This window comes from Chinchilla lanigera, unplaced genomic scaffold, assembly GCF_000276665.1.
Source record: "Chinchilla lanigera isolate Chin_1 unplaced genomic scaffold, ChiLan1.0 scaffold00033, whole genome shotgun sequence".
In the NCBI taxonomy this organism is placed as follows: Eukaryota; Metazoa; Chordata; class Mammalia; order Rodentia; family Chinchillidae; genus Chinchilla; species Chinchilla lanigera.
The window spans coordinates 11,895,290-11,907,642 of record NW_004955434.1 but is presented as its reverse complement, the minus strand read 5'-3'; the positions used below and the strand labels follow the sequence as shown (position 1 = coordinate 11,907,642).

General features: G+C 38.7%; 1 long non-coding RNA gene across 1 annotated transcript; it reads left to right on the top strand.

The window, feature by feature from the left end:
• The first annotated feature begins 1,152 nt into the window (after positions 1–1,152).
• Positions 1,153–5,829, top strand: LOC102008655. Its single transcript, XR_001234777.1, has 4 exons — positions 1,153–1,461; positions 1,851–2,020; positions 2,254–2,491; positions 5,018–5,829. It is a non-coding gene; the product is annotated as an uncharacterized LOC102008655 (long non-coding RNA).
• Positions 5,830–12,353: the final 6,524 nt, after the last annotated feature.

The window sequence follows — 12,353 nt, the reverse complement described above, 5'->3', positions numbered from 1 at the left end:
TATTTATTTCAACTAATTCCAATGTAGAAGGGGATTTCTTTTATTTAAACAGTTGTGGTAGTAAATTCAAAGTGATGATATTCATAGTTAGAGAAAATAAAGAACAAAAAAAGCAAAAAGAAACAAATAAAAGAGTATATTAAGAATTCAGTTTCATAACTATTGGAAAAATATCACCAATGTTGTGAACCTTCTGAAAAGTAGGTCTCATAGAAGCATACCACATGCATATTCAACATTCAGATAAGCACATTAGGTCCTCAGGCATCCTTTAAAGACCCATATGTTTGGTGCAATTGCTCTAAACAAAGATAAATTTCCAAAGCCTGAGAATGTCTCATTTCTCTCATCAGTGGGAAGAGGCTGCTCAAGCAAAAAGACCTTCTGCAAAAATCCCCTTGCACCAAGGAAGGATCTGGACGTGCCCGTGCTCACCTACAGTAAATGCCTCACATATGAATGGACGCTCTAAATGACAGACTCTAAAATAATAAAAAATTACTTATCCCTAAAGAAGATTAAACAGAGCCTCAAAGCAGAGAACTCCAAACAGCTGAAATTGTGCACATTTCCATGCACACACTGAAGCTATAACACTAAAAAAAAAATGTTAAGTATCAGCAACACATAACAGAACAACTTCAAGATTTTGCTGTCAGTCATGACTTTGGAGATGGAGACTTCTATTGCCTGGCACTCTATCTTGACTCCCCTTATCAAAGTCCTTCACTTAGCATCGAATAATTCTCCAGCAGAGTCTTCAGAAAGAAGACTCTTTCTGAAGAGTGCTGAAGACTGCTTTCTTTCAGAAAAATAAAATCATGTTGCCTGATTACTGTACGTATTAGACTGAAATCTTCAGATGTCTCCCCGTCCACATCCATTTCTTAATGACTTTGAACTATTCTCCGAAACACATGGCTAAGCCTGCATCCTCACCAAATTTTCAATGACGTGAATTAAAATGAAACGGCACTGGAAACCTTGAAAAGGAAAATCAATCAATTCAGGAACTTGAAGGAAGGAGTATGCCACATGGGGAGGGGCAGTTCCAGCCCCTTTTCTTGGGCTGTGGTCTAATAATTGTGACCTGGGTAACTCAACATGTAGACTCAAGTTTAAATAACTGTGTTGTCAGGAGGTTGAGCACTGCTGGCCCTGTGGGGCCTGTATGCCTGTCGTGATTTACTTGAGGACCTTTGTCAATTGGCTGAAGGAGTGAGGTGGTGCTGGAACAGTTGGAATGATGGAAAGGGCGGAGGTCCACTAGGGGAGATGGTGGTACCATTTCTCTCCTTCCTTATGGACTGTGGAGTTTTCCTTTTCTTTAAACATTTGTCTGAGGGAAGCAGAATTTCAGCAAAACTACAGATGCCATCTTCACAAGTAGAGGAGCATGTCAGCACAGATTAAGCAGCTTCAGGGAAGAGAAGTCTCTCCGGACACCTCAAGAGCTCCAAGGTTAGTGGCTTCCTCTTGTTTCTCCTTCTCTGAGTGAGACATTGAGACCAGAAGGATTTTGTAGTAACTAAAGTGTCCAGACCTTTAGCCTGCTTTTCCAAGGCCTGGCATGCTGATGTGGTATTTCTGTCCCTTAATGAAGAGGCAGGAGCCAGCCTAGTAGACATATGTTCCTTTCGTGCCCTGGCCTCACCAGAAGCTTCTGGCTCCCGGCCATAGGACACAGTTCACCATGAGTCAGACATGAGTCTTTTCACAGGTTGGCAGAAGAGCAAGCGTGTGCTACATTTCCTGGCTTCAGAAATTCCTTCTAGTAGATATTTAAGTTTCCTTGATTTATTCCCCATATGGTCCATGTGGTTAACCAGGGTTTTGTTTTTTCTTAATAGCAGTAAAGCAAGACTCATCGTGACCTTCATCAGACTCATCACTCGCTAGCTCAGACCTATAATTTATTTAGAGCATCCTCTGTGGGGAGGACTGTCTCAGCTATTTAGTAATAGAATATGGAAATTTAAACACTGCGAGCTGTGCTGCTCGGAGCCAGATGACTGTGCTGGTAAGTGAGTGAGGGAAATGAGAATCTGTCTTTCCTGATCCACTGCACAGGCTACGTAGGTCCCAGGCCAAGTCAGGAAGGGCCACCGCTGCTTACTTTGAGAACCCTCCATTCCATCAGTAGGAGAGAAATGACCCCATAGACATTTGAGCTAGCCAGATGGACTTGTATTTTATTTCATGCCTGTGACTCTACTGGAGTGGTTCTCAGCTAAGGTCTATTTGTTCCCCCAGGAGACATTTGGCAAAACTGGAGACATCGGAGATTGTAATGACTGAGGAACTGCTACTGCGAAGAGGCCAAGGATACTGCTAAACATCCCATAATGCAAAGGACGGCACTTTCTCCCATCTGCCTCTACTACAGAGAATCATCCCCACCCAGCTCAGAATGTCAGCAATGCTGAGGGTGAGAAACCTCACTTTACTAGCTGATCCTAATAAAGTTTCTAAATCTCTTCTAAGAAGAAAGGTAATTATGAGTCCTGTAAGGTTGTGATAAAAGTTAAAGCAGAAAAATATATAAGACATTTATTCTACATATAGAACTAAAACAATGCTGTTTACTTTCTTTTTCTTGTGCTGGTATCTAGAAGCTCTCCCCTCCTCAATACAAATCCCCTTTTATCTTAGCTTAGGCTAAATTGTATTCAGTCTCTCCATAATCTCAGGGAGAAGGGCCAACCAGTGCTGATCTTTCTCCACCTTGTGTAAGTGCCTACCAGAGTGGCCCCAGAACTCCAGGCACGCCTGTCCAGCCACTGTGATGTCATATGACAAGGAAGCAACAAAATTACATGTCGGCTTTAAAAATTTCTACACAAATGTGTCTCACTCAGTGTTTTGCTCACCTCACTGGTGAAGGAGGGGAAGGAGGGATTCCTCACCTACATTAATGGAGATGGTGACTCATGATACGAGACAGAAGAGATTGAGTGCAATTTATTAGTCAAGGATAATCAGATCTGAGGGAGGGTGATGCCACAATTATGGAAACCCATAGAGGACTTGTACTTAGAGACAGAGTAGACAAACAGGGGCCATGCGAATCAGATATCATAGTGACAAAAGGATGAGGTGCCCCCTGGTTCACTCAGGAACGTGTCATCGACGTGTGAAAGATTCCATAGTCTGGCATGAGATTGCAACCCATTATTCAGGGATAAGCAGGACTATCCTCGGTTCCTTTCATAAGGAGGGTTTTTGCCAAGGAATCTCATCTGTGAAAGCACAGCGGGGAGGGGAGTTGAAGATTAGGTCTTTTAAAGCCCTACTGATTTTATCAGGTGTCAAGACTGTACATTATATTGAGCCTTAATTGTAGGCCTCACTCACCAGTCACCCCGACTGTATTCCCTCAGTGTACATGTGTTTCATGGAAAATTGAATTCGGTTATGGAAAGTAACAGAAAGATCATCCTAGGCCATTGTTTTTTCAGTATCCATTTCTGCTCATGGACACTTTTTTCAAGGGGAACTTACCTAAATGTAGTCATTGACAAGAATAATGATGCTATGCACAGAAAAACCACCATGCTCTCTTCCCAAGCACTGACATAACCTGTCCATATTTTGCAAGTGAGAAAATAGAAGCCCAAAAAGGGAGAAGTAACCTCAGGAATGATGAGGTAGAATATGAATGGTCTATTATAAACGTACATTTCTAAGCTAGAAATAACAAATCTCATAGTGAAAAAATACAGGGAGCAAAAGTAAGAGGCCTGTGGATTCTGGAAGTATGTGTATATGGCAGAGGAGGATGCAAAGGAAGGGAGGCAGAAGTCATAAAAAAGGGAAGGTGGGAGTAATTTTGGAGAGAAGAAAGGAAACAGAAAAAAAAGCTGAAGGCATCAAAGTCAATCCAAATGTGCATCTTGTTGATGACTTCTGGATCTGTTTGTGTGACCTGAACACTGAACTCCAGATTTATGAATCCAGTTGCCCACATTATATCTTTGCTTGCAGTTTGATTGGTATTTTACTGTGGCAAACCTAAGGCTGAACTTTTGATTCTTCACCTTGGTCTGCATGACAGCAGAGGACTGTACTATCCACCCAGTATCTCAAACCAAATATAGGTATGAATCAGTGACCCTTAGTTTCCTTAATCCCCATTGCCAATCTATTAGCAAAGGTCCACCTTTGCTAGCAGGTTGACCTTTAAAATATATCTAGACTCTGAGCCTTTCTTCAGAGGTCTTCAATCTCCACCTCTTAAGAAGAACTCTCTTGTCTGCTTTGCTTCCACCTTTGGATCCCATGATCTACTTTCCCCCTAGAAGACTTGATATTTATAGAATATAAACTAAATCATATCACCTCTCTGACCAAATTCTGAGTGCCGGTCAGCATGGAGAAAGAAGTCTGAGCTTTTCATCAAGACTCGCAGACCCCAGTTCTTTAAATCCCAGCTCAGTCTTCCTAGCTGGTTTCTTGTGCTTGGACTTCAGCCACGGTGACCTCACTGCTCTTAGAACATTCCAAGAATGTATTGCTGTAGAGGCTCATTCTTTAGATTGAATGAGGCACAACCTTCTTGCCTATTCAGTTCTAAAAATGAAACAGGTAATGGCTCTACTACTAGGATTCTCATCTGAATTGACTCCTTCTCAGAAAAACTTTCTCTGGAAATTCCCATCATGTCTATCATTTTTGTTCCTTATCTTGCATTGAAAAATTATTATTGCACTTAATACTACACAAAATTACATTCTATTTTAAAATTTATTTTTTCTTCACTAGACTCTAAGATCCTCAACCATAAAATATGCTCAGGAACATACAACAATTTCATATTGGACGATCTAACACTGGAGAAGAGCTTCAATACTTTAATTATCCCACTATATATATCACTAAAACTAGATAAAGCCAAATGAATGGTGTGTTTGAGAAGGAAACAATGATAGTGGTGCTGTGGTTTATTACAGGGTTGGAGACAAGAGTTAATTTATTAAGCTAGGTAAATTTGTGACACAACATTCTACTTTCTTCACAGGTCCATATAAGGAATAAATTCATCAAAATTTAAAAAAATATAGGAACACTGAAGTGATTTCTCAATATCCTTTGACCAACAGCTGGAGAAAGGTGGTTTACTCAACTGGTCCTCAGACATAACTGCAAATCAAAGTCATTTGAAATTGATTTTCTCAACCTCAAGTGCATAATTCATCAGCTACCTACCCACCGCAGCGATTCTGATTCTCTCAGGAAATGTGGGCATTATAAAAACTTTTTAAAGACATTATGATTTTCAGCCTCTCAGGAAATCACTGACCAAGTAACTTGCCCATCTTATATGTTTTTAATAGACAAAACAGATATTTGAACAAAGTGGTCATATGGACTGGTTGGCTATGAACTTTAACACTGTTGATCTGTAGAATTTCAATATTTTTCCATGGCCACATATTAAACCTTAAGTTCAACACTGCAGAGAATCCCTAGGTGTTGCTGGATCTATGAAAGCAAAGTGAAATCCTAGTTCTCTCTTCTGTGAATGTTTGCCTTTTGAAAGCAGCAGTTTCCCTTGAGCGAGTCTGCTGCCCTGCTTACATAGTAAAATGCAGAAAGCAAATCACTGATCTTTACCTTCTTCCATTCTTGGTCAGTAAACTCATAACTACGGAATGTTGGTTTGTTTGACTGTATTCTGAAATGTGCCAGCAGCAATGTCCATGATTAAATGCATCTCATGGATCTGAGCATCTCACAAGAAAATGAAATAGGACAAAATTCTCACGCTGGTCTTCCTTTCCTAACTGGAAATTCATTCTTCAGAGGGAAGGAAGACAAATGCAAATAAAATTCTCTAACCTACAATATGCTGATTGGTTGTGGACTCTTTCATGCCAGAGTGACATTTCTAATTACATTTACAGGACACAAGTGATTTTGACCTCACAGTTTACTGGAGAAGTAAGGCTAATGGGTATGCAGTGTCAGTGAAACAGAATTCCTTTCCAGTCTTTAAAGCTCAAGTTTTCTGAACTGTAGATTGCCACAACAGTACAAGGATTTGAGCTTCATAAGGCTGGATGAAAACTTTATATTCTTGTCAAATGGAAAGAAATAAAGATTTTTCTTAAATTACCTAGACATTGTATTTGAAACCATGTCGTTTTCTATTCTAAAGCCGTGCCTATAAATCCAGAACATGACCATGCAGCTAGATACAGTAGATCGGGAGTTTAATTGCAGTAAATCCTTCTCAACAATGTACCAAGAGCCTACGTCATCATCAGCTGACCAGCTAAAGGAGTTCCTATAGCTTGCTAATTAATCAGAAATGTAAACATTGCCACTGGATAGCCTGCTTTTCTGTGAATTCATTTTCTTTTGGAAGAAGTACTGTTGGAATTGAGAACACTCCTGCTTCTGTCTAATATATGCAAATACCTTCATTCCTCAGTTCAGAGCCCACAAGTAAAAACGAGTCCCCTGATTCCTCACTCTAGTCTTAGCAATGGGATGAGACAATCAGTTTTTTTTTCCCTTCTAGTCCTGTCTTCCTCTTTAATATTCCATCACTCACCTCAAGGAAACCTCAACAGGATGCTGTGAGACAAAAAGTAACAGCCTCCAAAGAAAATTTACTGACTCCATCCCACTGCTGCTTGATAGGGTAAAACATTAAACTCACATACTACAGCATAATTAATAAAAGATACAGCAGAACAACTGACAGAAAATATGAATAAATGCATGCAACAGCACAAGATATCACTTCATAGAATACATAGAATGAACCGTTTGGAGGAGGATATGAGAAGTGACAGGTTAATCTTGGCCAAAATAAAGCTCCTTAGCTACTATTTCAAATTTTGGGATCCAATAATAAGAAATGGGATACAATAAGATACAAACAACTAATACAAGAGGACACATCTCATAGAAACATAGTGACAAAGTGCTGGAGGAGTTCAGAAATAAGAAAATCCCCTCCCGACCTCTGCCCACTTAGATATTTCTCAACTGAAGTAGCAGTTAGATGCTCCATGAGGTACAGAGAAGGCACGGCTACATGGAGTCAAGGGCTGGGAAAGTCGCTTCAAGCAAAGAGAACATGATCAAAGGCACGAGATGAAGAAAGTGGAGAGAATGTGTAAGAGTAGTACATACTATAGTTTTTCTGGTTTCGTTTTGTTTTCAGCCATAGAGAATGTGGTAGGAATATATAGGTTAGATTGTATTTTTGGAAAAATAGATTGTGTTCAGATCATTGAGGTATTCAAACCATAGATTAAGAACTCTGCAGGCAAAAGAGAGCAATTTAGAAGATTTTGGGTGCAGACAAATGATGTAATTTAAATTTTAGAATGGTTAGCCACAGTATGGTGGAGACAGAGATGAAAGTCAATGGAAGGATATTGCTTACATGTCTTGATATTTTTTAAAGTGTTTAATTAAATTCTCCACCCTAAAATGTGGGTATTATGCACAAATGCCAACTCCTCACAAGGAATGCAAACATTATGTACTGCAGACGTATACTAAATTAAAAAAAAAAGGAAAGAGAACAAGAAATGGGTGGAGGAGGGAGAAGGGGAAAAAGGTAAACGCAGTTGCAAAAAAGCAATCAAAATATGTTATGCACATGTACCAGCTGTCCACAAGGAATGAAGGAATGTAAACAGTATGCATTACACACATGCACTAATAAATTAAAGGAACTAATAAAAAATTTTTAAAATACTAAGATACAACAACTTTCTGATATAAATCATTTGCTAGAACACTTTAGACATTTATCTAATAAGGGCCCAGTTTTCCAATCTGAAAACAAAAAATAACAATATCTTCCTGTGAGTTCTAAAATCTCTTATATGCAATAACAAAATACTCCAACAAGGCAAACCAATTTTCAGCCAAAGTATAAAGTGATGGTGCCACATTTCTATATCCTTAAATCAACTATAGACCTATAGTACTCAAGACAGCATCATACTAGCCTGAAAACTGGCACATAGACCAGTGTAACAAAAGAGAAAGAAAGAAGTCCAAACATTTACAATTGACTATTGTATTTTTTATAAAATACACTGAGGAAAAGAATAGCCTCTTTAATAAACTGTATTAGAACAACAGTATATCAATTACACCTTTAACCCACACCACGTATAAATGACTTCAAGCTGATTAAAGACCTAGGACTAAATGTATAGCATTACTGGACAAACATAGAGGAAGAGCTCCACTAATCTAAGTACTATTGGTTTTGGATATGACCCCAAAAGTATGGGCCACAAAAGCAAAAATAGGTACATAAAATTATATCAAACCAAAAAGCTTCTGTACAGCAATTGAGAGAATCAAGAGAATAAAGAAACAACCGATGGAATAGGAGGAAATATTTGCAAATCATTTATCTGATAATAGTCAAAACATAAAATGAAAGCAGATAACTCAATAACTAGAACACAAATAGCCAGATTTAAAAATGAGCAACAGAACTGCATAGACATTTATTTAAAAAGACAAATGATCAACAGATATATGAAAAAATGCTCAATATCATTAATAATTAGGGATTTTGAAACCTCACATATTTTAAGATGGTTTTTATAAAAAAACAAAAAAAACAGGAGATAACACACTGGCAATGATGTGGAGAAAAAGGAGCTATCATATACCATGAGTACATATGTAAATTAGTGCAGTCATTATACAAAACACTGTCTAAATTCCTTAACAAATTAAAGTGAGAATTATCATATGATCTAGTGGTCCCAACATTGGGTATGTATCCAAAGGAAATAAAATTAATATGTTAAGGAGATAGATGTACTTGCATGTTCATTATGGCATTATTCTCAATAGCTACAATATGGAGACCACCTAAATGTCCATCAATGAATGGAGAAAATATAGTGTATATGCTCAGGGGAATATTATTCAGCCTTGAAAACAAAGGAGATCCATGATTACATGAATGAATCTAGATCATATTATGTGAAATGAAAAAAGTCAGGCACAGAAAATCAAAACTGCATGATTTCATTCATATGTACAAGCTAAAAAAATTAAATTCAGAAACAGTAGAATATTGGTTGCCAGGGCCCAGGACAGTAGGGAAATGTTGGGTAAAGTCATAAAATTTCCATTAATTAAGAGCAATAAAGTAAAGAGATCTATTGTACAACATGGTGACTATTACTAATTACAATGTATTTTATTAAGAAAATTTGCTAAGACTGAGACAGGAGACTAGGGCATGGCAAGGTGGCTGGGGAAGTAGGTGTGACCTGTTAATTACAAAATCCCAGAACACATTCCCAGGGCAGTCCCAAAGCTCTGCACATGGACTTCTCATAAGAATTTGAGCAGGTTTCTGAGAGGATGGCCCAGACCTGAAGTCAGCCTGAAAGGTGGATGACATAATAATAACAGTCACCACTGAGATTTGCCATTATGCCCTCCCTTCTATGGTGACCAGCCCTCATGCTGCAGGGTGTGCTTCTTTTCTTACTTATGATTGGCTCAAATTCACTCTGCAGAGCCAGTTTCTTTTCCTACCTCTATTAAAACTTTGTTAGCAGCCAGGGATATAGCTCAGTGGCATAAGCGCCTGCCTGGCAAGCCCAAGGTCCTGAGTTCGATTCCCGGTACCAAAATAAAATTAAATAAATAAATAAATAAAACTTTGGTACCATTTGGGCTTATCTTGACCAATTCCTTGCTCAGGACAGAAACCACCTCCAGAAGGAGACTTGAGCAGCCCCAAATCTTGTGACAAAACTGTAGGTTTTGTGTTCTCAACATAAAAAGTGAGTACATGAGAAAATGCATGTGGTAGTTAGCTTGGTTTAGCTATTCCATAATGTGTACATATTTGGAAACCTGTTGTACATGACAAATATAGTGGGTTTTTGTTTGTCAAATACAATTAATGAATAAAATCTCTTCAGAATTTCACAATTGCATTAAAGTTTCTTCAATTATTAGGCTAGGACATGAATCAATGATTTTCAAGATATTGTTTATACCATAACTTCTCTATAAAAAGGAGATATTTCCTATAGATACGTTGTGATACAAAAAATAAATTAAATTAACTAACAGCAATAATAATAACAAAATTCTCCATCCCAAACCAAGCCAAGTTAACAAAACAATAGTTTGACCTTAAATATAGCTTTTAGTTATCTGTGCTTTCATCAAACCACTCCTTTGGATATCTGTTCCTTAGGATGAGAAAACAAAAAACAAAAACAGAAATATAATCTAATTTAACTTCCACATTTCTTTCAACTGTTAATAGCCATGAATTTCAGCTAAATGTAAGGCAGTGAAAATTTTATTAATTTATCTGTTGTCACCAGAATTATTCTTATAGAAGGAATAAGAGAGCTTTTGACTACCTGTGAGAGCAAAGCAGGATCCAGAGGGCATGGATTAGTGGGAGCCAAAGGTCCAAAGTGAAAACAAAACTTCTCTATACATTAAAAATAAAACAACAGGAGGGGAGAAAAGGGAAAGAATGGAAGGGCCTAGGACAATGATGGGAGCTTCTGTTGGCTTTCTGGAGCTGCTATTGCAAAGCACTACTCAGTGGCTGTCTTAAATGTAAGAAATTTTTATCTCCAGTTCTGAGGGCTGGAAGTCAGATCACGGTGTCCATAGGGCCAGTTCTTTCTGAGGGCTGTTTGAGGGAGAAAAGCAGAGCACCTTTTCCACGCCTCTGGTCCAGCGTCTGTAGGTTTGCTGGAGTCTGGCTTCTACTGTATCGCCCTGATCCCTACTTGCATTTTCAGCACGGTTGTTTGTGTGTGTCTCTGTACAAATTTCCTCTTTTTCTAGGAAGACTCATCATATTTGATTTGAGACCCATCTACTTCCAGTATCTTAATTACATCTGCAATGACACTGTTTCTAAATTAGGTCTCATTCTGAGATACTGTGAATCGGGAATTTAACCTAGGAATGGCAGAAGTGCATAAGACAGCATGTAAAACAAAGCTGTGGAAATGGCTTAAGCATTTTTAAGATTAAAAAGGCACTGGCCCTGCATCTTACGAGTTTATGTGGAAAACCACACAATAGAAAAAAGAGGTGTGAACTGCAATAATTTAGAAGACACTATACCTGGGAGCCTGAGGTAACCATGAGAATATAAGCTTCTTGGGACCTTGTGAGGCTCCTCAGGAGGTAACTGGACTCTCCCAAAGTCTCAGACATGAGCGTAAGGTGTTCACACACAGGTGGCTCCTCCTGACTTCTCTATTAAATCATTTTAACTGGTACATGATATTTATCTATATTGTATATTTTGAAACCTGGCTACATAAACTTAAAAGTTTGAGGTCACAATGTAAAGAATAATTCATTTACTTAGCTTATGAGTGAGGCAGTTGGCTGGAGCAAGAGCCTGTAATAGGGTTGGGTAATCGGCCATATTGATGGAAATTAAAATAAGAACAGACAGTGAACAGGGACTTCGATCAAGGATGAACTTCCTCAAGCAACATGGAAGATAGCCCCCTTAGTACTGAAGTGAGTTGCAGTTGCTTCTTACTAAGCTCCTGAGTTTCGAGGAATTTAAAATGCAATGAACTTCCCTGGAAAATATTGAATGCAGCCCAGTCCCTCCTAAAATGAGGCACAGCCATTCCCTACTAAACTCTTGAGTTTAGCAGAATTTAAAATACAAAATGACCAGCTACTTTTTTTCCTCTAACATCCCAGTTTCCTTTCAGCCCTACATGTTGAAGAACTGGGTCAGAAGCCTGAGTTGCAAATGGTCATTTTCAATCTACAGAGCCACTTGTGATACGTGCCCAAGAAATAACAGTGATTCTTGTACTCTGCTTGTCTGTAATTAGCTCTGAATTGAGAGACCATGCAGCCACTCACTCAGGACCCTTCCTGGAATCTTGGGAGCTATTATTATTTCCAATGAAACTCTCCTAACCTCATCCTTTGGTTCACTACTTCAATCTTTGATGTTCTGGGAGCATAGGCTTGGTATGTATGGTAACAATAAGGGCTACAGAAGATACCTATGATAAAGCTGCCCAAACTATGTTCTTAAATTATACTCGAAACTCCTCTGCCAAGTAACAATGCTGTGTGCTCTCTCTCCTTCTTCGGCTGAGACAATGTCTAATGGTACAGTTTGGATATGTCTTGAATCTGTTCTCCAAAACTTCATCTTTTGGAAGCTTGATTTCCAGCATGGCAATGTAGGAGGTGATGAAACTTTTAAGAGATGGGGCCAACTGGGGAAAAATTACCTTACTAGGGACACTGGCCTTGGAAGGAGTCAATGCAGATCCCGTGGGACTCTGGTTAGTTCTCACCAGATGATTACTACAAAAGAGCAAGCCTGGTTC